The sequence below is a fragment of the Malaclemys terrapin genome, chromosome 8 (assembly GCF_027887155.1).
Source record: "Malaclemys terrapin pileata isolate rMalTer1 chromosome 8, rMalTer1.hap1, whole genome shotgun sequence".
NCBI classification, from domain to species: Eukaryota; Metazoa; Chordata; order Testudines; family Emydidae; genus Malaclemys; species Malaclemys terrapin.
Window position 1 is genome coordinate 11,042,756 of NC_071512.1, and position 26,829 is coordinate 11,069,584.

General features: G+C 42.6%; 1 protein-coding gene across 7 annotated transcripts in view; it reads right to left on the reverse strand.

The window, feature by feature from the left end:
• Positions 1 to 15,931: 15,931 nt before the first annotated feature.
• The window catches only part of SLC25A48 (solute carrier family 25 member 48), a 124,276-nt gene continuing 113,378 nt past the window's right edge, over positions 15,932 to 26,829 (reverse strand). For 5 of the 7 annotated variants that reach the window (XR_008445980.1, XR_008445983.1, XR_008445982.1 and 2 more), the window contains 4 exons: positions 19,728 to 19,766; positions 19,585 to 19,611; positions 18,661 to 18,798; positions 15,932 to 16,089 (listed from right to left, as the gene is read on the reverse strand). The gene's annotated coding sequence lies outside the window, so the exon portion shown is untranslated. The remainder of the gene's footprint in view (positions 16,090 to 18,660; positions 18,799 to 19,584; positions 19,612 to 19,727; positions 19,767 to 26,829) is intronic. The other 2 variants (XR_008445977.1, XR_008445978.1) reach the window with 2 other exon arrangements.

The following is a 26,829-nucleotide window of genomic DNA, read 5'->3' on the forward strand; positions in this document are numbered from 1 at the left end:
TAATCTTAGAAAATTTGAGAAATGGGAGACGTTCTGCTAGATTTTACAATTTATCAGCAAGTCACCATAATGTTGTGCCATCAGTTTATTACCATGAATCTAACTTTTTTCTAGTCAAGCTCCACAAGCCTAGGCTAGAGGTTTTCCAATTTGGGAAAGACTAGTTTTTTGTTGGGATCTATTCTTCAAATCTTGCAGGAAGAGCAACCCCGCAGGAAGAGCACCATATGTTAGGAAGGATCACCTTTCTAGGAGCAGATAGTTTATACTGATGTTTGCAAACCAAACTTTATCTCCTAATTTTGCAGAGGAACCTGAATGCAGAATAATTTCTGCAGTGTTCTGAACAGTCTTCAGCCTTGTTTTTTTAATACTACCTGTTCTCATTTCTCTCTTTTTTTTATACTAAATCTGCCCATTTATTTCTTTGTTCTCAGGATCTGAGCAACTTGTTACTCAGGTGGCTCCAATACCAATGCCTCTTCCTTGCTATCTTGTTGCATAAATGTCTGATGTCCTTTCTTGGTGGGTACACACATTAAACCTGCCACACTGGTATGTTAATAGATAAATGACCCAAAGTATTTGGTTCTGTTGTATATTTTCAGATGCAAACGTTTTTGAGCGGCTCTGAATTTTTCACAATACATCTTCCTATTCTTATTTTCTTAATGGGGAGAGAGAGGAAGGGAAAGCAAAACACAGTGGAGGCCAGTTTCATTCCTTGTGCAAATCCATTGACAGCAGAAGGATTGTGTAATATGCATGTTATCTTGTGTAATATTGCAGCAGGAAAGAAGCAATGGAAAGTTGTATATTATATAAATATCACTCATACAAGTTTGCTGGAGTACACACTTGCATGGCAGGTGTAAAAGAGCACACAAGGTGCGAGGCCATAAGGACAATCAGGCCCTTGCAGTTGTAGAGTACTTGTTGCAATTTAAAATATATCTGAGTTCTAGCACTGTATACATTCAGAGCAATATCAATAGCCTTTCAGTTGATATAAGCAATGGGGAGAAATATTTATTTATTTATTCAGTATAAGTGGCATCACACCTTTATATACTATATGGCAATGTCCTTGTATTGATTTTGATAGAATTTGGCCGTTTCATAAGATTGCAAAGATCTTTATAAAAGTAATGTTTTAGAATAATAATAATAATAATAAATAATTTTATAATAATAATAATATTTCCCAGATTATATGTACTGTTATTACAAACAATAGAAGCTCCCTTTCTATCACAGAAGGGAGAGTAGGAAAGAAGGCAAAGTACAGTGACCAGTTGTCTCTGAAAAAACGGGGATGTTTCTGTTGTTAGGGCTTGTCCTTGTGTCCCCGTCAGTTTCACCAAGGACAGTTTTGCCCTGGTTTTTGTAACCTCTGCATACAGACTGCCTGCTAGCTGGGTCAGTGACATTGACAACAGGCCATCTGAGAATATATGCATCTCAGGGACCTCCCCAGCAGACCTGTTATATGTTGATACCTTGCCTTTTAGGGTAGAAGGGGGTTTGCTTGGCTGACAAGCAGGCATCATGTTCTCATTCACCCCCCAGAACTACAACTCAGAACTAACTGACTTTCTACTATTTGAAATATGGTTTCTTTGCGCAGTGCTCCAAAGAATGGATTATTGCCACATGAATCCTCTCAGTTTGGTGTTACTTTAACAAGTTGCAATAGCACCACTTGGTCACAAGAGGGAGCTCACATTACTCTAGTGACATCTCAAATAGTAGGAAGTCAGTTCCGTGAAAGCGTCAGGTATTGGCTACTGCCAGAGGCAGGATATTGGACCAACGGCATAAGATTTGTAATTATCCTATCAGATACATTTATTCTTTAAAAATGGTAATTACAAATCTTATGCCATTGGTCCAATATCCTGCCTCTGGCAGTAGCCAATACTTGATGCTTTCATGGAAAAACTCCACCACCACTTACCAAATTTAATGTGTCAGTTCAGTGGTACAATACTGGGTGTTTCAATTTCTAACCTAGGAACTTAAATGCTACAAGCAGTGTTAACTCCCTTCCATGCCTCCCCCACTACTGGAGAGGATAGGTAGATCAGAGCCACAAGGGACAGTAACCCTAGAAAACAGAGCAGAAGACAGGGCCTAAGACCCATAATATTAGTTTTGTTTTTCCTATGGATCTGCAGGTTGATCCTCTTCCCACACTTCTTGTCTGCACCTCTACCCCATTAGAGGTAAATATATGAGGATGCAGAGTCAGAGTACCTAGAGGACTGCTCTAGCCAGCATAATTTAGAGCAGCCCTTAGGTTCAACCCCTAGTTAAACCAAGGCTCATGTTTCACTCCTACCATGGATCCTCCACTAAATTCAGCTTAGCTATGCCCTGAATATTGCCCAGAATTCTTAATATTCTATTTTATCTCTAATTCTCTTTTATCACTATTAATTGTATGCATTAAAAAGGGAGAATAAAACATAAATGAAGGCCACCCTTCTCCCAACTGCTAATGGCAGCTATACTGGCTGGGTTTACTCTGTTTAGGGGACTTTTTTGTAAAATAAATAAAAATATGGCTCAAGCCCACACCCAGAGCACTACTCCTACTTCCATCTCCGAGAAACTGAAATACAGCTTCCCTGGTCCCCTTTCTAAGTGATTCTTTCCCACTTGTAAGAACTCAGAGTCCTTGGGGACATAAAATCAGAAGTATCTTATTTTATTGGGGAAATGGGGAAAAACAGTAAAAAGACATATGAGAACTTTCTCTCTCTCTCTCATATTCAGGAAGCTGAACAACCCAAATCAGTGCATCAGGAGTTAGGTTAACCCCAGATCCAAATAATAATCCTCTGATTTACAGAGGTTCAGAACTTAGTCCCATCACAAAACCCACTCATGGGTCCAGTTAGACTCAGTAGCAGTTAAGGGGTAGTTGGCCTCTGCCAGACTGCTCCAGTTCAGAAAGAACCACTTTGTCAGGTCTCCCTTCTATATTAAGCTTGAGTTTTGTTGTTACCAAACCAAAATCCACTATCTGGAAAGTCATGTTAACCCACTCACTTCGGAACACAAATTCCTATACCCTTTCATCAGAATAGTATTAATAATAGTTATTTATACAATCAAAACAAACAAAATCCAAGCAACGAAACAAAACTCAGTAGGTGGAATTACTGGTAAGCAATGTTATAATTGCTGTAAATGAAGGTAGCCCCAGCTGGTTTCTTCCTTTTTTTCCCTATAGAGGGAACAGAAAGTTCCCTCCCTGTCTTTTGGCTCTTTTCTTACTCCTGTAAGCCCCAGAAAGTTACACAAAACCAATCTAATTAACAACTGAATATTCTTGTACCACACCTGCAGGCTAATGTTTTCTTTAACTTCCTGTTGATAAATTTATGTGACAAGATTGTGCAAACAAACTTGTCTCAATCTATTTTAAAAGCTTCTCTATAATCCTGAAAGTCTGGGCTTCTTCCAGGAACACTCAATATAATGAAGTTGGTCCCCAAGCCAGGTGTGCAGTTGTAAACATGTCTCATGCTGTTAGGACTCATCAGCATGGTACAGTAACCTGGAAATGTGAACAGACACACAATCAGAAAAGGCCTGGAGATTAAAATCCTGTCTATCCCATAACTTTTAACTGAGTTTGAAACCATTCTAAGGCCTGGTCAACTCAAAATTTGGTTTGTGTCCTCAAACAAACATGCCTAATGCTTGTTTTGCCCTTGCTGGTGGCCTAGGCTAGCATGCGGGTGTCTTCCTGTAAGAAGCTCAGCCCACTGATTTTTTGCAGTGTAGATAGGACCCCATATCTTAGTGGCCTGGTTGGTACATTTTGGATAGGTGGAGGACACTCCAGAGTACATTGTTCCACAAGCTGCTGATGTTATTTCATGAGCCTCTCCTCCAGGGACTTTACTCTCTGATGAGGCAATATGAGATAGCTGCCCAGATTTTCGCAGTATATATTAATATAAACATGATTAGTAAGCTTGCTAGGTGTGAATTCACAGTTATCATATGATCATGTTTTGAAAACTAAAGTAAGAGAATTGCATTCATATAACTCAGCTGTGTTTCCAAGACAGATTCTGATGAAAACAAAAAAAGGTTTTGTTTTTACTGAAATTCTTCCAAAATTTTCAGAGTTACACTAAAAAAACCTGAAAATTGAAACTAGAGAAAATTTTCGGCTCTTGAAAACCAAAACACTTTTAGTTTGCGGTTTTTTGATGAAAACGTGAAAATTTAGTCAAAATTGACATTTCCTACAGAAACAAACATTCTGATGAAAAAAAACATTTTTGTCAAAAATGAGTTTGGAATGAAGTAATTCAATTAGCTCTTGGCACAACTGGTTGTAAAACCCTAACACTGCAAGTACAACTGTGTATCTAAAGAGATAGTTCCAGGTCAGATTGCTCTACATTAGTAATGAACCTTAACAGCTGTTTCAGTAAACACCGTTCCAATGTGAAAAGACACTTTACATGACAACACTGGATATAGGGAATTATTAACAAAAATCTTGACATTCATTTAGATGTCAGTACTCAATATTCTCTCATGGATGTATCGTACAATGCTATCTAATGTAACAAAAATTTTAAGTTCAGCTTGACTTCTTTAGTCATTTCAGTACTTAGCAGCTGCATTTTTCATGTGCAGACAGACCCCCCACACTTTCCCCGCTCTGTGCTTACTTTGTTCACCTGGTGCCAATTATCACCATGTTAAGCTACACACCTCCAATGGCTTTAGCCTCTGACCATTGTGCTGCAGCTTTTAACATCATCTAGACCTACAACACAAAAAAACTACATTAAAAGGACATTAAGGTTGCAAAGTCAAGCACTCCAAAGGTAGGAAATGCCAGAATTAAGGTTGCCTGTGCAACCTTAATGCAGCCCCCTTATGCGTATGTATTATGGTACAGTCTCTGACTACATGATCACATACTGCTTTTTCCTGACAGCAGAGGAATGGTGACACTTGGAAATCTTGGGTTCCATTCCAGGCTCTGAAGATGTGTGCTCCAGTGGGCCCAGACTCCTCTTCCTCCCAATCTTGATCTCTTCTGCCCAGGCCCCCCAACCTGTCCCCAACCCAGTTCTGTCTTTTCCCTATCTCTGGTTCCTTGTCCAAGTCTTATTCTCTTGACCTATCCAGTCCCAGTCTCCCATTCCAGGCCTGGTGTCTGAGTCCCGGTCCCCACCATTACTGCCAGTTTCTCTCCCTCCCCATGTCAGTTCTTAGTGTCTTGCCCCGCTGGTCCCAGTTCACCCCTCCTGCCCAGCCAGTCCCAATTCTCCCCACCCAGTTTCTCATCCAATCTATCTCTCCCCTCCCACCCCACTGATTCCTTGTCTGTCTCCCCCCATCCCTGGCTACTTGTCCCTGTTTCTTTGCCCAGCCAGTCCCAATTCTGACCCTGCACCACAACCCCTTCTCAGATCTATCTCCCCTCACCCATATTCCCGCCGCACTGGTCTTAGTCCCAGTCTCTTTGTCTAACCAGTTCCAACCCACCTCCTTGCCCCCAGCTCCTTATCCAATCTCAGTGTTCTCAACCAGTCCCAGCCTTTCCCCAGCCCTGGCTCCTAGTCTCATTATCCAACCAGTCCCACTCTCCCCCTCTCAGCCACTAGTCCTAGTCTGCTTGTCCAACCAGCCTCAGCAGCCACAACCCTTCCGGCTCCAATTTCCAGCCTCTCCCACTCAGCTCCCAGTCCCAACCTCCCCTCCCCACCCCTTTAAATTCCTAATCCAAGTCTTCCCACTAGCTCCCAGCCCCCTTACCCAACTAGTCCCAGTCCCTCTCCCCACTTCAGCTCTAGTGTCACCAGACTCCTTGTCCCAATCTAGTTCTTTCACTACCCGCAATCCGTCTTTTGTCCTCTCTACATTCGAATCAGACGGGTTCTTCCTTCACGCTACCTAGGGCACCAGCAAGTTGGGAGGTGTCACCAAGAACACAGTAGAGACAGGCTCCCTGCTGCCAGTTTCTGGACCTGGCCTGGAGCAGCCACTACAGGGAAAATCCTTCTGAACCCCTGTAACCCTTGAGCTGAAGCATGCTCAGTCACTCTGTGAGGATGGCACATGCACAGTCCAGTCACATCTAGGAGCTATGAGGGGATGAAGCATGCTTAATAAGGACAGAATCTTTGGAGAGTTTAAATGCTAAATGTCAAAGAAGTCTTTACTGGGCATGGGTGTGGGCTACCATTTTTCAAAGATCTATAACCTGGCCAAGTTTGGGCAGATTTCCATGGAAATAAAGGCACATCCCAGACACAAAGGCATCCCCCTACCACATTTCAAGTCCCTGCTCCAAAGCATGAGGGCATTACATCTGTTCAAGAAAGGTCAAGCCTTTTTTTAATATAGGCAAAAAAAATGTTTTATTCCCTAGCCTCATTCTTGAATATGACTGAACCATCTGGGCTGAAAATTTCCAGTAAATAATCAGCCTGAGGCAGACAACTAGCATGGGAAATTTCAGCCCAAATGCGCAAAGTTTTAAGCAACTGAAAACAGGGTCTTATAATGGATCAACCTTAATAATAGGGGTGCTACCAGCCCTGCCTAGAATACCTAAGCTCTGGTAACAAAGGTTTGGGGTATGCTTGTGTGTGAATAGAATTCTTTTCTATATCATTTTAGTTCTTCCTTAACGGGCCTCTTCATCCTCCTCTTGTTTATTCACACATTATTCCTTGACCTTCTACAGATGCCCCTTTCCGTATCTTTTTTTTTCCTTATTCTTCTTTTGCCCTTTTTTTTTTATATCAATGTCTCCCTCTCTCACTTATTAAAACACTTCTGCTGCTGGGCCTGTCTCTTTGTCTGTTCTGTATGGTTGGCCTACCCTGAGCAATTGTTCTTACCATGAAGCGTGCTCCACTGTCACTCTGGAAGAAAATGTAAGCATTATTTAATCCAGCACGGGCAGGCATCTCCTACTACCCGTGCCTGGAGAAATCTTTGAAGTTCCTCCAGCTGGGAAATCTATCCTCAGATAAGTTCACAGTTGCTTCTGTTTGTTGAAAGAGGTTCCATTTATGTTTTGACTTCAGTAAGCAGCCCTTGAATCTTTAAAAGAGTTTCAAAAAATTTCCTGTTTGGGTTCTAATGTTCCAGCTGGCTTTCCATTTTGGGGGGTAAGTATTTTTATTGTCAGAGTGTTCTCTCTGCTTGTAACTGCGTCTTGTATACATTAGGTTATACATACCCAAGTAGAGATTAACAGCATTCCCCGGTGACTCCTTACTTTCCTCATTCCCTCCCAATTGCTGCTGCCAAATGCATGTAAAGTGGGTGTAAAATGCCACAAAATAAAAATTCCCCACTCAGTTACACTGGTGATAGTTTTTACCTTCAGTTTCCATGCTTGGAGCTATTCTGGTAGCTGGGGATTGCTGAAGTGCATATCCTTTGCCCCCCCCCGCTCCCAACCCTGATGTAAACCCCACATTGCTCTACACCACTGGAAGTTTCCCCTGTGCAGGGGAGATCCTCAGTTTTCCACTTAGGGCAATTTAAAGACGTTTTGCACAGAAAAAGTTGGTGTGGACAGGTTGTCCCAATGGCCTGGTATTTCCAGTTGCTGGAACAGTCTCTGGGGACAATTAGTTTATAGCAGTGATGAGGCTTTTCTAATTTGTATTGAGGGACTGGCCTAGAAGCTGCACCAGCCAAAGATTGTGTGTGGAGTGGAGGTACAAACAGCACCTTTGGGCCCTATGGTAATGGACTGTAAATAGGTAATAAAATTTAAAGGACCATCTGCACTTATCTTTCCCTTAGCAACTAACAAAGTTGACTCCTAATTGTATTGCTATTCTGACAAATGCCCTATGGTTTCCAGGCATGTTGCAATCTTCACAGTCTGGTAGGATACTTTTTTCCCCTGTTGCATTCTCCTTCTTTATTAATACGTGATTAAGCCTTCGGAAGCTTGCAAAGCAAAATCAGTTTGGTGGGAAATGCTTTTTCTGACACCATGGAACATCTATATAGCCAGATGACTGATTTATATCCTGCCTGAAGTCAAATAAAACAGAACTTATCTACTCTCCCACAGGGTGCTTATAAAGTCAGAAGTAGACTGATTATTATCTGTACCTCACAAGTCATGATTTCCCTTAATATTTCACTCTATTATAATTCCATTGTATTGGGGAGGCAGGGGAAACTCCCATTACTCCTGGGTTTTTTGTTGACATAATATCTGGAAATGAATATTTGATACGAAAGCTTACAGATGAAAAACAACAACAATTATTGACTCAATCAACAAATCTAGCAAAGCTATTTTCCTGTACAATCTGTTTCTGCTGGTATTCCTTCGCTTGCCTTTGAATTTGTGACAGTAAGATACTTTGCATTGTAAAACTACCAAAAGTTTAGCATTTTGTTTACTCCCTGTGATGTTACCACTTTTTCTAGATTACATCCTGATACAAGCTTAGTATTATTTTCTTTCTTGATACAGTACCAAATTTAAGACACCAAAAATGATACCAGTTCTGAGAATATTTGTGTGTGTGTGTTCAGTTTTTAATGCGGTGTATATTTCAGAAAAAAAAATTAACTCCAGTGACAAGGATCAAGTGGGAAAGTGGTAGTATGAAGTGTTTAGCAGGATTTGCAACCTTTAAGGCTGATAGCGACCGCCTAATGAAGGCAAGTAGGGTGTAGACCTGTCCACTCTTCAATCAACAGCACAGACCCTTCACTGCTCCTCTGCTCACTATACCTGGGCAAGGTAGGCATGATCCCCTCTTGCAAAGAAGCTAGCCACTGTACTTAACACCACCTGCTGCTATATTATGGGATACCTTAAGCCTACTCACATCAACAGCCTCTACATCCTTGCAGGTATTGCTCCTCCTGATATACGCTAGGAAGTTGCTAGTAGAGTAAAGCACACAAGGCAGCGCACAGATCCAAGACATCTGCTATATGATATAATCAACGCTGAGTCGACTCTAATCACAACAAAGTTTTCTTGCTATCATTAAACCCCTAACATTGTCACCCAAACAGATCAGGGTTTAGTTATGGCAAACGAGAGTAGAAAACAACCTTGTTACCACTGGTGCATATCAGCACTGGACTACATGCTGTTGCCTTAATCGCCTCTGCACTGGAGTTGGCTGGTCTAGAGAGGCAACATCATTGGCCTCGATTCTTGTGACTGCAGAAGAGAGCCTGATTGAGTGCAAATGCACTTCCAGTGACCTAGTGAAGTGCAACTTTCTTATATTTGTGCTCCCTGATTGAAATGAATATGGGGAGGGAATGTTTAAAAGTGTTACTGGTTACTAGTTATCCATTGTGGAGTCTGTTGCAGGACATTGTTTGTCTATACAGACAAACAATCTTGTATGACAAGCATTTAGCCTACTTTTACCCCCCTTCCACTTCCTTTCAAGCAGAGAATGTAACATGACAGACGGTTTTAGTGAGATTACTAGATAAAGATATTGGAGAGAACAGAAAAGGTAACTTTGTTACAGTAACAAATGGAGACTGTATATGCAAGTCTTGTTTTCTTTTGGCAGCTATGCAGTGGTGGGGGTGGGGGCAAATTTGAGAGAGAGAAATACCACAGAGAAAGTAGCAGTTTCTCAGATCTGCACAAGAGGGGCAGATAGGAAGAACCATAGCTGTGAAGTAGAAGGGGAATACACTTCTGTACATGGAGGCTTAGAGCAGAGCCAGCCTTCCCAACAGGGTTGTCTCCAGGCTTGCAAAGTATCCCACTGACAGAGTGTTAAGATTTGCTGGGAAGGCGCAATTCTGCCACTGGGGAAGAAGCAATGTGAGGACACGGGATTAGATTTTGTGCTGCATCCCTCAGGAGAGGCAACACAGAAAACACAGCCCAGGAAGAGCAGAAGCAAAGGGGTCTTGACATCACGTTTGTGCTGCATGGAATCTGGATTGCTGTGGGAACCAAAACTGCCCCAGCATAATTTACAGCAGGCTCCTCATAGCTACCTCTGGAATCCTGGTGGCACTCAGCACTACACAGCTGCACCCTGGATCTTCTCCTGTCACTTCTGGACCTACCCTTGGAATTCCCCCTGTGCCAGAGCCTGGAGCTACTTACCTCAGTCCTATACTGCTCCTGTACTGTGAGAATTCTTTTGGGCTTCTTCAGGGCACCCGAACACGGAGTGGTGTATAGGGGCCAGAGCAGGGACCAGAATCCACTCCAGAGTATGTAGTTTGAAGTAGTGCATTTGAAGAGCCTGACATTTGAGTTTACCTATTTCAGTGTGGAGGAATTTCTCATCTTTCATGAGCTCCATTTGAAGGAGAAATATCCTGGGTATCCAGCAAGGGTTAGCTTATTGCACGTGTAAGTGATAATACCACTTTGTGTAAAATTGCTCCTATCACAGTAGTGTCTTGAGCCCAAATAAGATCACAAGTAAAATTTTCAGAAGTGCTTAAATGACTTTGGAGCCTAAGTCCCATTTTCCAAAGTGACTTAGGTGCTTGAGACTATCTCTTTGAAAATCACTTAGGTGTTTTTGAAAATTTTACCCACAGCTCCATTATATAAAAAACACAAAGTACGAGACAGTCCCTGCCCAGATGAGTTTACAATCAAATAACTCAAAAAAAAAAGAGAGGATGGAGAAAAGGAAGCATTATCCCCATTTAATAGATGGGGAAGTCATGTGCAGAGTGATCAAGTGACTTGCCCAATGTCACACAAGATTCAAGAAGTCTGTGCCAGAGTTAGGAATTTAACCTCAGTCTAATTTTTCTTCATCAAATGCTTTAAGCACAAAATCATCCTTCCTTTCATAATCATGGTGTATGACTAAAATATTACAACCCAAGATGAAGTAGTAGAAATCTTGCAGATTGCTAAGTATTTTTCCTCCCTTTTTCTCTCTCTCATTCAAGGGAGTTTCTCATTATGATGTTACAAAGGTAACTTTTCTCTGGATGCAGACTACATTCATCCAATGCAGACATCTGATGGTCAAAACTAAACTTACCAGCTGTAGCTTGTGATAGCTACAGTTATTGTGAAATCATATGTCTTAGTTGTAATCAAAAGAGTTGTGGGACCAGAAGTGTCAAAGTTTGGATTCCCGCCCTCTTTATTAAAGTAAACAAGTTTTAATAGTGTATCTGCAATCTTATGATCCCAGAGATCTTCCAGTCATCTATAAAAGTGCATCATTGTTTTGATTTTAGATTTGGTTTTTATAGAACATGGGTACAAAGTGCCACAATAACAGGGTGATGGAAATATTAAAGCAATTTAGATGTGCAACTGGAGATACATCCCAGGAATCTATGTATTAGCAGCTAGATGAGCAATACTCAGAGTTCTGCTCAGGGTCTGACACTAGATTGGAGGCCTGATTCAGCAAGCTATCTGAAAGCACTGGAACTACTTATGTATTTAAAGTCAGATGCATGTATAAGTATCTTGCTGACTCTGGGCTTGATGGGGGAATCTGAAAGTGGTTAATTTGGACTATTATAGAAGAACACCAAGATTTTATTACTTCCTGATTCCAGCTGTAGTGGGAATACCACAAGAAAAGAAAAAAGTCTCTCATGGTATTTTGCTACTCCTCATCTTGCCTGACTACACTTCAATTAAACAGCCACTTAGCCTGAACCCCAGGCGAACGAGTTATTTGCCACAGGCAACCCAAGGATGTCTAATTGCAGCATAAACATACCCACTGATTACACACTTACGACTAGCAGTGTATGTGCAATAGCTCGTTTTTTGGAAATGTACAGATTCCCCCAACAGAGTATCATGGAGGAACAAAGTACATGAAGTCTTTTCAACCACCACCACCACCAGACATTATACCAGTATCACATCAATTTAATAATGTCTGGTTACTTTTTGGGAACAGAATAAGAGGTTGACCAGACACAAATGGGGAGGGATAGCTCAGTGGTTTGAGCATTGGCCTGCTAAACCCAGGGTTGTGAGTTCAATCCTTGAGGGGGCCACTTAGGGATCTGGGGCAAAATCAGTACTTGGTCCTGCTAGTGAAGGCAGGGGGCTGGACTCAATGACCTTTCGAGGTCCCTTCCAGTTCTAGGAGATGGGATATCTCCATTAATTAATTTATTTATTTATTTATTTTAAAAAAGGTAACAAATATGAGTTACGAATAAGATTTGTTTATACTTGTATTGAAAGTTCATGTATGTTAACAATGAACAAATAAAGGTAAAACAAAATACAGATAACTGAAGTGGCATTAATTTTCTGCAGAGTTACTGACAGGGCCGGCTCTAGGATTTTTGCCGCCCCAAGCAAAAACAATTTTGGCCGCCTCCCCTCCCCCCGTTTTTTTCTTACCCCACCCCCGGCCCCGCCTCAACTCTGCCCCTTCCCCAAATCCCCAGCCCTGCCTCCTCCCCCCAGGCTCTCAAACCCGGGAGGGAGGGTGAGATCCCGAGCGGCCGCGGCGCGCGAAACAGCTGATTTGCGCGCCGCTGCTCCCCCTCCCTCCCAGGCTCTCAAACCCGGGAGGGAGGGGGAGATCCCAAGCAGCCACGGCGCGCAAATCAGCTGTTTCGCGTGCCGCGGCCACTCGGGGTCTCCCCCTCCCTCCCAGGTTTGAGAGCCTGGGAAGGAGGGGGAGCAGCGGCGCGCGAATCAGCTGTTTCCCGCGCCACGGCCGCTCGGGATCTCCCCCTCCCTCCCGGGTTTGAGAGCCTGGGAGGGAGGGCGAGCAGTGGCGTGCGAGCGGCAGCAGCGGAGGTGAGTTAGGGCGGCCGGGGCACATTTTTAGGGGCGGCATGGCCCGCGCCAGAATGCTGCCCCTTAAAATGTGCCGCCCCAAGCACCAGCTTGTTTTGCTGGTGCCTAGAGCCGGCCCTGGTTACTGAAACTAAACTGGATGTCACAAATGTCAACCAAATAAAGTTATAGGAAATGTGCCGTCTTTATTGAGCTCCTGGAGAGCTTATATTCATAACTTTGTTAGACAGTAAAAATCATGGACTCAGTAAAGACACTGGATTTATGGCTCACTACAAGCAGTCTATAGTCCATTAACACTCCTTTGTCATACAAAAGCAGAGATATTAACTGCCCATTTCACCTTCAATGGTCCCTTAGAATGTGTTAACTAATTTAGCTCTGACACTGAGCACCTTTCTCAGACTTGAAGAAGAGCTTTGTGAAAGCTCAAAAGCTTGTCTCTTTCACCAACAGAAGTTGATCCAGTATGAGATATTACCTCACCCAACTTGTCTTTTTTTTTTTCCCGGGGAGTCAACCATGCTTGACTGTCCTGGGGAAAATCTGCAGAGTCCTGCTACCATGGAGCCAGGAGGAGACCCTGGGCAGTGTCCCACAGATGCATTGAATCCCTTGGAACCACTTGCATGCAGGGCTGGCTCCAGAAACCAGCAGAGCAAGCACATGCCTGGGGCGGCACATGCTAAGGGGCGGCATTCTGTCCATTCTTGGACAGTCCGAACCGCTTTTTTTTTTTTTTTTTTTTGCTTGGGGCGGCAAAAATGGTAGAGCCGGCTCTGCTTGCATGCAAAGAGATCTTATTAAAAAAATCTTAACGTGCATATACAGTAGCTGCTTTAAAATCTGATCCTCCGAAAAGCTCAGTGTGTGCAGACCCATATTAAAATCACTGTATTTGTATGGCACTGTCCCGCCAAGGATTTCAAGCTGCTTTTCAAACAGTGTTAAATAATTAAGTTTCATAACCCATCTGAAGTATGTAGTATTATCCCCATGTTACAGATGGGCAACAAGGCACAGAGGTTACATTACTCACCCAAAGTTAAATGGTGGGTAAATAGCAGCGCTAGGCATAATTCTCAGGATCCCTGTCCCCCAGTCTTCTGATCTACCCACTATTCACACTCCAGCCTTCGGTAGAGCATGCCATTATAAGTTATTGTGGAAAACTGATTTTTGTTTTCTATTTGTAAGTGCTTTGAGGAGTGAAGTTAGTGGAGCATTTCTTTAACAACTTCTGCAAAGAAGTGTTCTCTGATACAACCAGTATGAGAGCAGCATGTGATCAGTGTATAAACAGAACAGTTTTACCACAGGTAAGAGTGGTTTTCCCCCTTGATTCCTTGGCCTTTGTCACAATCCCCCAACACCGCCTTGCAGCCGGGTGCAGTAACACAGGATTGCCATCTCAGTTTCCTCTCTCAGGCTGCTTAAAAACTCCACCACAAGTTCTCTTGCATCTGAAATTACCTCTGCCCAGGATCCATTATTATCCCACATAGTGCAAGTAGTCCTTGAAAGCCCAAGACAGTAAATTTATCCCACACACAATGCACATAGTCTGTAAAATCCCAAACCACAGTCCCAAACCACACTTCACTTCATACTCCTGCTCCAGCATCTTCTGTATCTTCTTTGGTCCCTCCCTGTTCTTTTACTAAAAGAAGCCACTTTAGACCTTCCAGCTGGAGTCCTTCCCAGGCTTCTTTCTGATTTGCAAACCTCTGCTTAGGAAAGGTAGCAGACTAGCCCTTCTGCTGTTTTCCTTACCCTTCTGTCCTCAGCCTTCTCCAGGAATGCTATGCCTCTAATTCTCTCCAGAGGTCTTCACCCTAATCACAGCCGTCTTCTCATTTATTTACCCCAGATACCTGTTGTCTTAATCAGGTCAACCCGGGACACACCTGTGCTGGTACAATCACTGCAGACACATTTCACAGAAAGGGACCAGCGACCCTGTGACAACTATCACAGTATTATTGTACAGTTTCTTTTTTTAACTAAAATGTCACATGACATCTGCAACACAGGTGTGCCAGGGTTTGCATCAGGTTCCTGTTTTTGAATGTAAATGACCTTTTTATGACCTTCTTTCCTCTGGAAATTCAGAAAACAACTCAAGTGGACATTTAAGTGAAAGTCTGCAACAGGGCATAAAGAAATCTGCCACTGTCTAAAGTTTACACAGATAATATCATCAAAGAGTAGGACAATGATGCAGAAAGAAAACTTCAGTTTTCCACTTAAAATGGGAATTCAAAGTCCATGCCACCATCAAAGAGAAAAAAAACTAGTGACACATACTCTCCAAAGCTTATAATTGCAAATAACTTCACTCACTTAATAACAGGTTTCAGAGTAACAGCCGTGTTAGTCTGTATCCGCAAAAAGAACAGGAGTACTTGTGGCGCCTTAGAGACTAACAAATTTATTAGAGCATAAGCTTTCGTGGACTACAGCCCACTTCTTCGGATGCGGGCTGTAGTCCACGAAAGCTTATGCTCTAATAAATTTGTTAGTCTCTAAGGCGCCACAAGTACTCCTGTTCTTTTCACCCACTTAAGATGCTGAAAGGAGATATGAAGATTTAAAAAAATCACTGTGTTGTATAATAGGATCATCCCCCTTCTTTCTTGAGAGCATTATTCAATAGTGAAATAGTCACAATGTTGACATTTAAGACATGGTTAGCATTCAGAGTTAACACTGACTTAGTTGCACAGGGGAAGTTCACACCTCTCTGAACGATTGTTTCAGGCAGTCTGTGGTTTCAGACATCACTGTTGTAATAAGCTTACCTTTCTACAGTCTAATTACAGCCACAGGCTGCTCTAACTCATACTAGAGGATGGTTCAGCCTCCGGACTGGAGAAGGTGGAAAAGTGATTTAGAACTACCTTTGCCCTCCCTCTCACCACCACCTTAGCTGTGCTGAACATTAGCTTGGTTTAGCTAAGGATCAAGGATTCTATTGATTTCAATAGAAGTTAGGAGCCTAAATAGTTTTGTGGATCTGGGCCCAAGCCTCCATATGACCAGACATAAATTCTTTTGTGCCACTGGAAAAAAAAAAGTGTAAAAAAAAGGATGCTTGAAAGTCATTGGTGTTCATGTAAAATATAATTTTATTGTTTTTAGCAAATTACTGTCTTTCATGTTTTATTTAGATAATAAATACAATAAATAACATTTTTTCTCCTTTGTCATTTTTTCCTGCTTTTCTCCTTGTTCACTTGCTGAAAGGTTGTTTTGACGAGTGTTAAGAATTTCTCTATGTTCCCAGTGGAATTTGAGTGACAGGGTCCTCTACAGGACAGGAGCTGTGGTAGAAAAAAAAAAGGCAATTAAACAAACAACAAAAAATGGAAAGAAAAAATAAATCCCTACCACAACATTGTGGGTTTAAGTGCTTAGGCTCTGAATAAAGACATGTGTGATAAGGGGGGTTTGGTTGAGGGTGCAGATGGTGATGGGTTCTATCACAATGTATCACCTTAATTCTTTCCGCAGCTCCCTAAGGTCAGGTTTATACTACAGATCTATGTGGGTATATCTACATCACTTGGGTGTGAAAAATCCACACCCCGACCAACATAGTTATACCAACCTAACTCCCCGTGTAGACCATGCTATGTTGACAGGAAAGCTTCTCCTGTCGACATAGCTACCGCCTCTTGGAGAGGTGGATTAATTATGTTGACGGGAGAAGTTCTCCAGTCGGCGTAGTAACGTCTTCACTATAGCACTACAGTGGTGAAATTTCACCAGTGCAGCTGCGCTGCTGTAGAGCTCTACATGAAGACAAATCCTAGTTCTTCTGGCAGTTTCAATGATTTGACCATTTCCTCAACTGATATGTTCTAATCTAGCCACTATTTTTGTCCTGTGGATACCAATGGATTTTTAAAAATTGTATTTATGGAGCTATATTTACTGTGAGCTTCAGACCAACATCTGGCTCATGACCACAAATCAAGTTCAAATCTTGAAAGAATTTCTTTCCCTCAATCAATATCCTATGACAACTATTCTTTCTCCCAGACATCCAGGAAAAGCTATTAGCAATCTAATTATTTTCACATTGGAACTGTTGGAACTATTGATTTAATCCAACAGAGTTTCCAATATCCTCTTTTAATGCTGCACATTACTTTGGGCTAAACTGCCATCACTACCACCTGAGAGACAAAAAAAGGTGCATCAGTGCAGCTGCACTGCTATAAGCTCGATAGTGTAGCCATTGTCTCTCTAAACCTATGTCTACAATAGCACTTTTGTCGGTAAAACTTATGTCGCTCAGGAGTGTGAAAAAAAACCCAGGCCTGACCAACATAAGTTACACTGACAGAAGCACCTGTGTAGACAGCGCTATGTTGGCAGGAGAGCTTCTCTTGCCAACATAGGCTACCGCCGCTCATTGGGGGTGGTTTAATTATGCCAGCAGGAGAGCTCTCGCCCATCGGCATAGAGTGGCTACACGGGAGATCTTACAACCGCGCAGCTGCATCAGTGCAGTTGTGCAGCTGTAAGGTCCCTAGTGTAGACATAGCCTAACTGCCAGGGACCAACACAGCTACAGCTACACAGCATACAGCTAAATACAAGCTGGAACAGATTGTTTAGCATAAGTAGTTAACACCTATTTCAAGGGACCATTCAAGGTGAAAGATCATAGGAAGGAAAACAGGGGGGGCGGGGTGTGGAAAGCAGCTGTGGGGGAGCTGTTAGTGGGTTGTAGATTAACGTTAACTTCACCTTGAATGATCCCTTGAAATATGCATTAACTATTTATGCTAAACTATCTGTTCCAGCTTGTATTTAGCTGTGACAATCTGAGTAAGTTTCCCAGACCTGAAGAAGAGCTCTGTGAAAGCTTGTCTCTCTCACCAACAGAAGCTGGTCCAATAAAAGATATTACCTCACCCACTTGGTCTCTCTAATATCCTGGGAATGACAGGGCTACTGCATATTGTTACCACCTGTCATAAATTTCATATTGGCCAGCCCTCTACAGACAGAAACCCTTCTAGTCAACAGTTGGTTCATGAATCTGAGTCTTCAGAAAAGGGGAATTCAGGTGAACTCTTATGTTTCCCTCTGTATACCCTTCACCTACTACTGTACTAAAAATGCACAGACCTCATTGGGTGCATCTACGCAGCGAGTGGCAGCCTGTGGCAACGCGTCTCAGAAGCCAGGTTGACAGACTCAGGCTTGTGCTATGGTACTAAAAATATCTATGTAGACATTTGGGCTCAGGCTGGAGTTTGGGCTCTGAAGCCTGGCCAGGAAAGCTCCACTGAACTGTTTTCAGAGCTCTAGTAATACTGCTCCGGATCATCCAGGAATTGTCAGTTGAGCTATCTAAGTGTATATCAAAACCACAGCAAGTTTTTTTTTCTTTACACATCAATACTTTAAAAAAGGATTTAAAAATCATATTGCCAAATCAGCATTGAAATATATGCCCAAATTCTGGCAGGCAGCAGCTCCAGGGGTATCCCCAGAACCATGAAGATTTGTCCTTTTAGGAGCCTGAAAAATCTATATAAGGGTCCATGCACAGATGTCATTGTTGAGTCAGGAGACACATGCTCTGATATGTGGATCATCTCCTGTCACATATAGGTGTCACTCCAGAACACCTTTCTGCGCCTTCTGTCAATGAAGGACCATGTAAAATCCTCTCTGTGGTTTTGAAAGGCGCCAAAATAGGGGCTGCCAATTTTCACACCTCTTTCCCACAGCTGGACGACACGTCTTAAAGTTGGGCACCTATGCAAAGGGTTTGCTATTCTCTGGCACAAGAAATTTAGTCAAACACATAATTATAAAATATTTAGGTTCAAAATCTTATGTAAAAGAGAGAAAATAATAAAAGAAATGTTTACATTTTTGCACTTTTTTTTCTGCAGTAGCGAAAGCGATCGATGAACGTGACGAATCTTATCCCTCACGCTGAAACCAACTTGCAGCGTTTCATTCATTCTTTTAAATCCATCCACAAAGCACGACAATTCACAACCAATCTGGTAAATGAAGAACATATTATAGAAAACCTAATGTAGGCTGGATTACATTTACTTTAAGCTATACTCATCACAAGAAAAGAGAAGCGCTAATTCATCAACATAGCAGAATGTCACAACTGAAATAATTAAGGTTGCATTATATTGCACACTGACTGAAGAACTTTGGCTAGTTTTTAAAACAGAAAAGCTTCCTATCTTTAGTAAGAAACCAGTGCCATATTTCACTTAAGACTTGGATACTGAAAATTTAAGATATATGCACTCAAACATAATCCAGGCTAAAATTAATGTTTAGCATATCTGTGGATATTTCAAAAATATGGAGGCCTGGTGTTGCAGCTTAACCCTCACATCAGGAGTCTCAATCTCTAATCACTTAGCCTCTCTCCCAAGATTTACAAAGGTATTTGGGCACCCCAACATTCAGACAGGCACCTGGTAGGATTTTTAAAAGCATCTAATAGGATAGGCACTTAATTCCTATTGAAATTGCAGATAGGTGCCTGTCTACATCTTTAGGTACCTAAATACATTTGTAAATCTGACCCATAAGGAACTTTTAACTGATTATGCACCTGATCCGGCTCCACTAACATTAGAAGAGCTTTTTTGCCGTTTATTTCAGTGGAGGCAAGATCAAGCCTTATATGTTTCATTGTTGCTCCTATATTAAGAAACTTCTTCACAAACTTTTAAAAACCAAGAGAAAGCAATTTAAAACATGCAAACTGAACACTTTACACAGTTGCAGTATTTAAAGCGAAATCTGGCATATTTACTTACCCAAGAAATGGGAAGACATAAACATGACTGAAAATGAAAAGAACAATCATTACAATTCAGTATTACCAGCCTAGTAAATATTTTGCATACACATTGCAATTGAATTTTGTAATCAAGTTCAAAGAGAGAGTTCAGCCACTTACATTAGTCAGACTACAGTCGCAGGTTTCAGAGTTTTCTGCCTAAAATGATAATGAGTGAAAGACCCACAATTACTATCATTTTATAATTTGCAAACATCTATTTTTACACAAAATACTAAATAATCACATCACTTACAAGTAGCTCATGTGTATTCCTAATAATCTCATCGACTCTGCAATACACTTGTGCTTGCACACAGAGCAGGCCACAACAGAAGACTATGTATGACAGCATTCTGGTGTTCAAGTGCAATGCAGTCTGATGGTTGACAGAAGAGCAGGCAGACACTCCTTTAAATTGAGTCTTGCACAAAATTCCCTTTCTAATGGGGAAAAACCCTGCTACTAAACTGATACCGAGTGCCCACTATTTTTCCCTCTAAGTTTGGACTGCATTTGGAAGAATCAAATACGTAACTGAGTCACCTAGTGAAGTGGCTTTTCCTTCATGGTGGGGAAATTCGTGAAAGCTCCTCTGAAGTGATTAATTTTTATCATTGTTTTGTCAGACCACAGCAGGAAACAAAGGTTGAAAAAAATCCTCCACAAAAGCATTTTTTGTTCAGATGTGGATTTTGCCTCTCATGGTAGTTCAAGTCATGTACCATGAAAGCAAATACACAACAACATTCCCCAGTGCAAAGTGTCTGAGGAGACAGTCCAGAGGGACACAGACTGTGGCTTTCCCCCTCAGTCAAAGAACCTTTCTGTAAGAGGCAAAAAGGCTGCAGGATATTGTTGACAGCAACATGACAGTAAAAATGTCCTGTCTACAGGTTCCACAGATAGAGTTGCATCCACAGTGAACTACAGCTGCAAAGCTTGTGAGTGCCTCCTTCAGGCAATTGAATCTGACCTCAGTTTCATGGGTGCAGAACTTTGACATGACAGTCCCTTTCCCACTCTCTGCCTGAGCAGGTAGGAAAAGTTGGATACAAAAATGTGATCAAACAGGGATTAGTCTGCAAATCCAGAACAATAGCAGAAGTTATGAATCAGGCTGAATCTAACAGGACCACGGCTCCTGGAGCATAAAGACCCTTTCTTCAAACTGCACTCATTGGCAGTTCCAGAGTTAGCCCTCATCCCTTTTCCTTCATAGGTTTATATAGGTTTCTGAAGTTTCCCCCCTTCTGTTATGCAACAAGATCTTGAATCCTCTGCTGGTCAGTCTGAGCGTACTCTGAGTGGAAATTTTCTGAAGATTGTCTTGAAAAGAAGTTAGCTTCCCATTTCACAGCGACACTTCTTGATTACAATGTAGACTGTCTCTTGAGGGAAGAGCTTTCAGCTTAGGAAGAACAGTGGGTGTGCCTCTCTCTGTTTCTTTGGACAGTACTGCCCCACAGCAAAATTCAGCGGTGCTGGCCTGAAGTATAAATCCCTTGATAAAACTGGTTCATGTAACATTGGCAGGCTACTCAATGTCTCAGAGAGATAAAAAGGCTATTTCACAGGTTTTCAAGCAGTAAAGTTGTCTGGGGGCTTTATTCTGGGTAAGGTTCACAGGGGAATTGCTGTGGTGACAAACCCTGGCATGAACCTTCAGTAACAACCTGGGGATTCTCCCACTGCTTTTCTGTGTTAAAGAAAGGCCCATCCATCAGATTTTGCTCACTGGCAGCCAGATTTGGCCTTTTCCGAGGGGATACCCTAGGTGATAGGTTTCATGCTTTCTGATGGAGTATTTAGCAGGGTTTGCTAGTAGGTCTACCTCCGTTAGGGATTGCAATATGGTTGCTATCTTCTGTGGATGAGTATTCAAGTCAACATGGTAGATGTCCGTGTCATCAAGGTATGCAACATATATTGGTTATGAGGCCGAAGGATTTGATCCTTCATCGGGGGAAATTTGGGTGCTCCATGAAAGCCAAATGGCATTGTCCAGAAGAGGAACTATTCATAGAGTGTGGAAAAAGCATGTTTCTCCCTGACTCCAGGGTAACAGGAGTCTGCCAATACCCTTCTGTGGGATCTAGCATAGTGACATAATGCGTCTTTCCCAAGCTACCTAAAATTCATCTTCACAGGACAGAGCGTATAAACTGAATGTGTACCCAGGACACAGAAGCAGGATGTTTCTGTGCATGAAATGGGATTATGTCCATGCCTGGATGGCACAAAGTGAGAACAAAAGAAAATAGCTGTTAAAAATGCAATATTTTACTCTAGGTCAATGGGACTGTAAATGGGTACCATCTCCAGTCCTGGCTGGTAAGCCCTCCTGGGGATTAAACAGAATGCACACTCAACCAGAGTACCCACCCCAAGTGTCTTTATTATTATTTCTTGCCTTAGGCTCCAGAGACAACACAGTGTAGCAGCAGACGGAAAGGGCTTCCTTCCTGCACCTTGTCTCAGTCTCTTATACTGCTTGCTTTCTTCTCTGAGCTATCTAGCTGGTGACCTAATTACTACATTAGCTCATCAGACTCTCTACAGGTGCAAGTGATCTCCATTAACCTTCCAAAACCAATCAGTCTACCTAACTCCCTCCTACTCTAACTACCCATTGTTGCCTCCTAAAAGGGGCTCTCTTTACAGCTGCTAACAGCACCCTCTCACATACCTCTCCCCTTCATGTGTTTTCTCTAGTTAGCTGGGGCCCGGCCTTTCCACTGGGGCTCAGTTTTTCCCTGCCCATGCTCTGTCTTCCTTGTAGGGGCAGCAAACTCTCACCACCTTAGTATGACTTTTCGTGGACCATCAGTGCGGGTCTTCCATGCTCCATCCACAGAATAAACACTTTTTAGGTGTTTTGGCCCACAGGTCATCACACAATGGACATCATGCAGTCTTTTGCCCTTGATCTATCCCATCTTTTTCAACACTCACTAGGGCTCTTCCCCAACCAGCACCTCACAGTCTGATGATCTGATGTTCCCCCATAGGTATTAGGGATCTCTCATGGATCTCTCACTCCTCTGGGCCTTCTAACTGGGGTATAATGGGCTTGCCTTCCACTCTTTCTTCGTGTTGACCTTGTACAAGGTGACCCTTGCTCTTTCACTCATGTCTCCTCCATGCCGGTATTCTCCACCTGGGCTCTGCTCTCTCAGCTTGTTAATATCTGCCTAGGTTGTACTCTCTACAGCTTTTCCTCTGCGCTGGCATTTCCTACTTGGGCCCCACTTTCTTGGCCTGTTAGTATCTATCTAGGATTTACTTGTATCTCAACTTGTGGGCTCTTATCTTTTTGACCCTAGCCCCTGCTTTTTCTGCCATCCATTGAGGTTCCTTCCACATGGCCTCCCTTCACCTACTTAAAGGAAATGGGTTCCAACCCTAAGACCATGGGATAAGGTAAAGTCTTCACAACTCCAACACTTTTTCACCTGAACCGCCCTATACCTCTCATGGGACTAAGTTCTTTTCTCCCCTTGTATGCACTCAATGCCTAGAGTTTCTCCTTCCTGTAACCACTGCTGTTCAACCAGCCTGCTCCACAGGAACAAGCAGGCAGATGCAGAGCATAAACTGTTCTAAGATCATGGCATCTACAACTGCTTCCACATCCTGCCTCCTTAACCTCAGCCACTGGTTGGCTCAATCAGTCAAATTCTGTGTAAAGGTTCTAGGCTGTACCCCATAAGTCCACCTGGTGGCTCTAAATATCTGTCTGTTCCTTCCAGGTGACAAGCCTGCATGATCCAATATAGCAGCCTTTAACACATTGTAGTTCTTGGCGTTCTCCTTGCTTAACACCATGTAAGCAGCCTGGGCTTCTCCTGCCAGATAAGGGGCTAACCATATGGCCCATAACCCTTTATCCTAGACTGGGCCAGTAGCTGTTCTCTCAAAAGTCAGTAAGACTGCACTGGTGTCATCTCCAGGGCTCATTGTACAGAGCTGCAGCCCGACCTCAAACTTCTGTTCCTCACAGTAGGACTTATCAAATTTTGTAAGTGCTGCTGTGCTGCGTCTCTGTCTTCACAAACTCTTGAAACGCTCGCTGGTGCTCTGCCTGGTGTCTGCCATCCCAGCTGTCTGCCGGAATGCCTGCAGCATCCTCTGCATCTCTTTCTGCTGCTAAGCTAGCCCCTGTATCAGCTCCTCCATCTTTTCTTGTCCTCATATAGGCTATCTCTCAAACCTTCCTGGCTCTAGCTGATAGGTGTATCCCAGACAAGCCCCCACTTGCAAACAGGTTTCCCCTCCAGCCTGGAAACCCTGACTGGTAAGCCCTTCTGGTGACTAAACAGCACACACAGTCTACCAGGTACCTTCATCAAGTGTCTTTATTATTATTTCTTCCTTTAGGCTCCAGGTCTAATACAACATAGCTGCAGATGGAAGGGGCTCCTTCCTGCTGCCTGGCTCAGTCTTTTATACTGCTTGCTTTCTTCTCCGAGCTGTCCAGCTGGTGACCTAATCACCTCGTTAGCTCACCAGATTCCCTACAGGTGCAAGTGACCAGCACTAACCTTCCAAAACCAATGTGCTCCTACTGTGCCTGGTGTGTTCTCAATGGGTGCTGGCTCCCAAAAGGGGCTTCATTTATAGCTGCTAACAGTACCGTGTCACAGGGACCAAGGCTGAATCTCTCGTCGGTGCTGGGTGTATGGGCAAACTTTAGTCTAACCACATTTAGTAAACCATAAAGAAAGGACACATGCTGCACTTTTGTTGTGGATTCAAAAGTAAAACCAGAAAACATCAGTGAGAATGAAAGGAAATGACCATCAGCATTGTCCTTCAAAGACACCCCAGCAATAAAGGGTTCTGAAATGTTTTGGACAATAAGGGCCCAATCTTGCTCACAGTGAGGTCAATGGCAAAACTCCCATTCAGTGTCCCTGGGTGCACAGCCTAGGTGAAACCGAAAAAGTTTGATGCTTTCTAAAAAGCTGTGTGGTGGGGAAAATGATCTATTTTGCCCCGTGCTTTTTGAGGAATATCTCCATTCATTTGCATAGAGACAATGTACTCATCACTTCTGAAACTGCATCACACTGGAGGAATGCGTAGAGGATAAAAGAGACTTTCTCTTTTCATTTATGTGTTCTCAAGAGAAACTTTATCTACCTAATCTGTAGCATTCAGTCACTCTGACAGCAGGAGGTGGGAGGCTCAGGGTTAATCAGCAGGAAAACCTTAGAAATACACTGTGCGCTGAGAAAGATGGTTTCAAAAATGTTCAAAGAGTAATTACTTCAATTAGCTTTTATTTGTTGCATCCAACCCTCTTGTGGATGGAGGGACTGTAATGAGGGGGACTGTAATGAGACTAGAGGTGTGTAAAAAGAGGAAGATAGAAGAGGATTCTGGAAGGTTTCCCTCCAAAAGGATTTCAGACAATATTTATGGTTTGCATTTCCTTTGTCCTCCTGTGAGAATGGGAGAGAACCATGGAGGATGAGCATTGGGGGTGAGAGAGAAATTAAAATACACCTCACCTGCCAACTGAGCCACATGGCTCCTCCCTTTAAACTGCACTTGTTGGGAGTGCCAGGGCTATCACTACATCTTTTGGCTCTTTCTCCCCTTCTATTACTCCATGAGATCCTTGTCATGTCTGATTTTCAGATAAATCTGGAGCAACTACCATAGGTGCTGGAACTAGGGATGCTGCCGTACCCCTTGGCTTGAATACATGGTTTCCGCCTTCAGCACCCCCCCTCTAAACATTGTTCCAGCACCACTGGCAACTAACTTACACCTGAATCAGGTTCCTTATATCCATTATCAGTCAAGTTGGCACAGACGAGATATTCTGCTTGTTGTTAAAGTAACTGAACAACAGTGTACTAAACATTTGAGGCAATGGCACTATTAACAACACTGGTTATACCAGGGGTTCTCAAACTGGGGGTTGGGACCCTTCAGGGGGTCACAAGGTTATTACATGGGGGGGTCGCGAGCTGTCAACCTCCACCCCAAACCCCACTTGCCTCCAGCATTTATAATGGTGTTAAATATATACAAAAGTGTTTTTAATTTATAAGGGGGGTCACACTCAGAGGCTTGCTATGTGAAAGGGGTCACCAGTAAAAAAGTTTGAGAGCCACTGGGTTATATTTTATCTCTTGAGCCCAGGATTTTAACTTCAGTTCAGCCATTAACTGCCTGAAGTCAATGGGAGCCTTCCGATAGACTTCAGTGAGTCTTTGGATCAGGCCCTAATTATTAGGGTTTGTTTACACTGTTCTGTAGTCAGCACCAATAGGAGTGTAAATTCTAATGTGTACCAGCATACCACGAGGACCGTGCTGACATGAACTAAAAGTTCCCCAGTGCGCATTACCGTAGTCCCATTTCAAACAGTACTATGTTAACATGCATTAGGGAACTTTTAGTGCACACCAGCAGGGTCCACGTTGGCTACTTAATGCACAACGCTCTGGTGAGCACAGGAATTTACACCCCTCTTGTGTAGACTAAGGCACCATCTAGACAAGCCCTTAATCTTTTTTATTATTATTATTGGTATTACTAGTAGTATCGTAGTGCTTAGCCATGGACCAGGCCCCCACTGTGCTAGGGGCTGTACAAATACAGAACAAAAAGACGGTCTCTGCCCCAAAGAGCTTGCAATCAGTTATTAAATATCCGTACCCATTTTTATTAGAAAATCCTTAAGCCTCTCTCATTAGAATAATGTTGTGAAAATCAGTTGAGTAAATGATTCACAGAATATATTTTCAATGACCTTCTTGAACTTGGCCTGATTCTGACCTTGCTTACACTGTGTAATGGTAACTTCACTGTACAGGAGAATTGCATTGAAGTTTTATTGTACAAACATTGGGTTTGATTCTTATTCTTTTAAAACCAATGATTCAGATTTTTCTTTCACCCTTGTTAAATGAACTCCACATTTATATTGATGTGAAAAAAAGATCAGAATCAGGCCTAATGTGTTTAAAATAAAACTCCCATATAATTCTTTTCTGCATTGTTCCATGTTCTTTCTCTCTCTCAAAGCAAAAGGCTAGACCTTTAAAGTCATGCTTGAAACATCTTCCTGTGATGTTTGAAAATCCTTAGCTTTCGTATTATATATATATTATATATAAATCAAATAGGGTAGAAGCCCTTTGCTTTGGATATCAAGTCTTCATCTATTTCATTCTCTTGGCCTTTCAATATATTTCGGCATGTT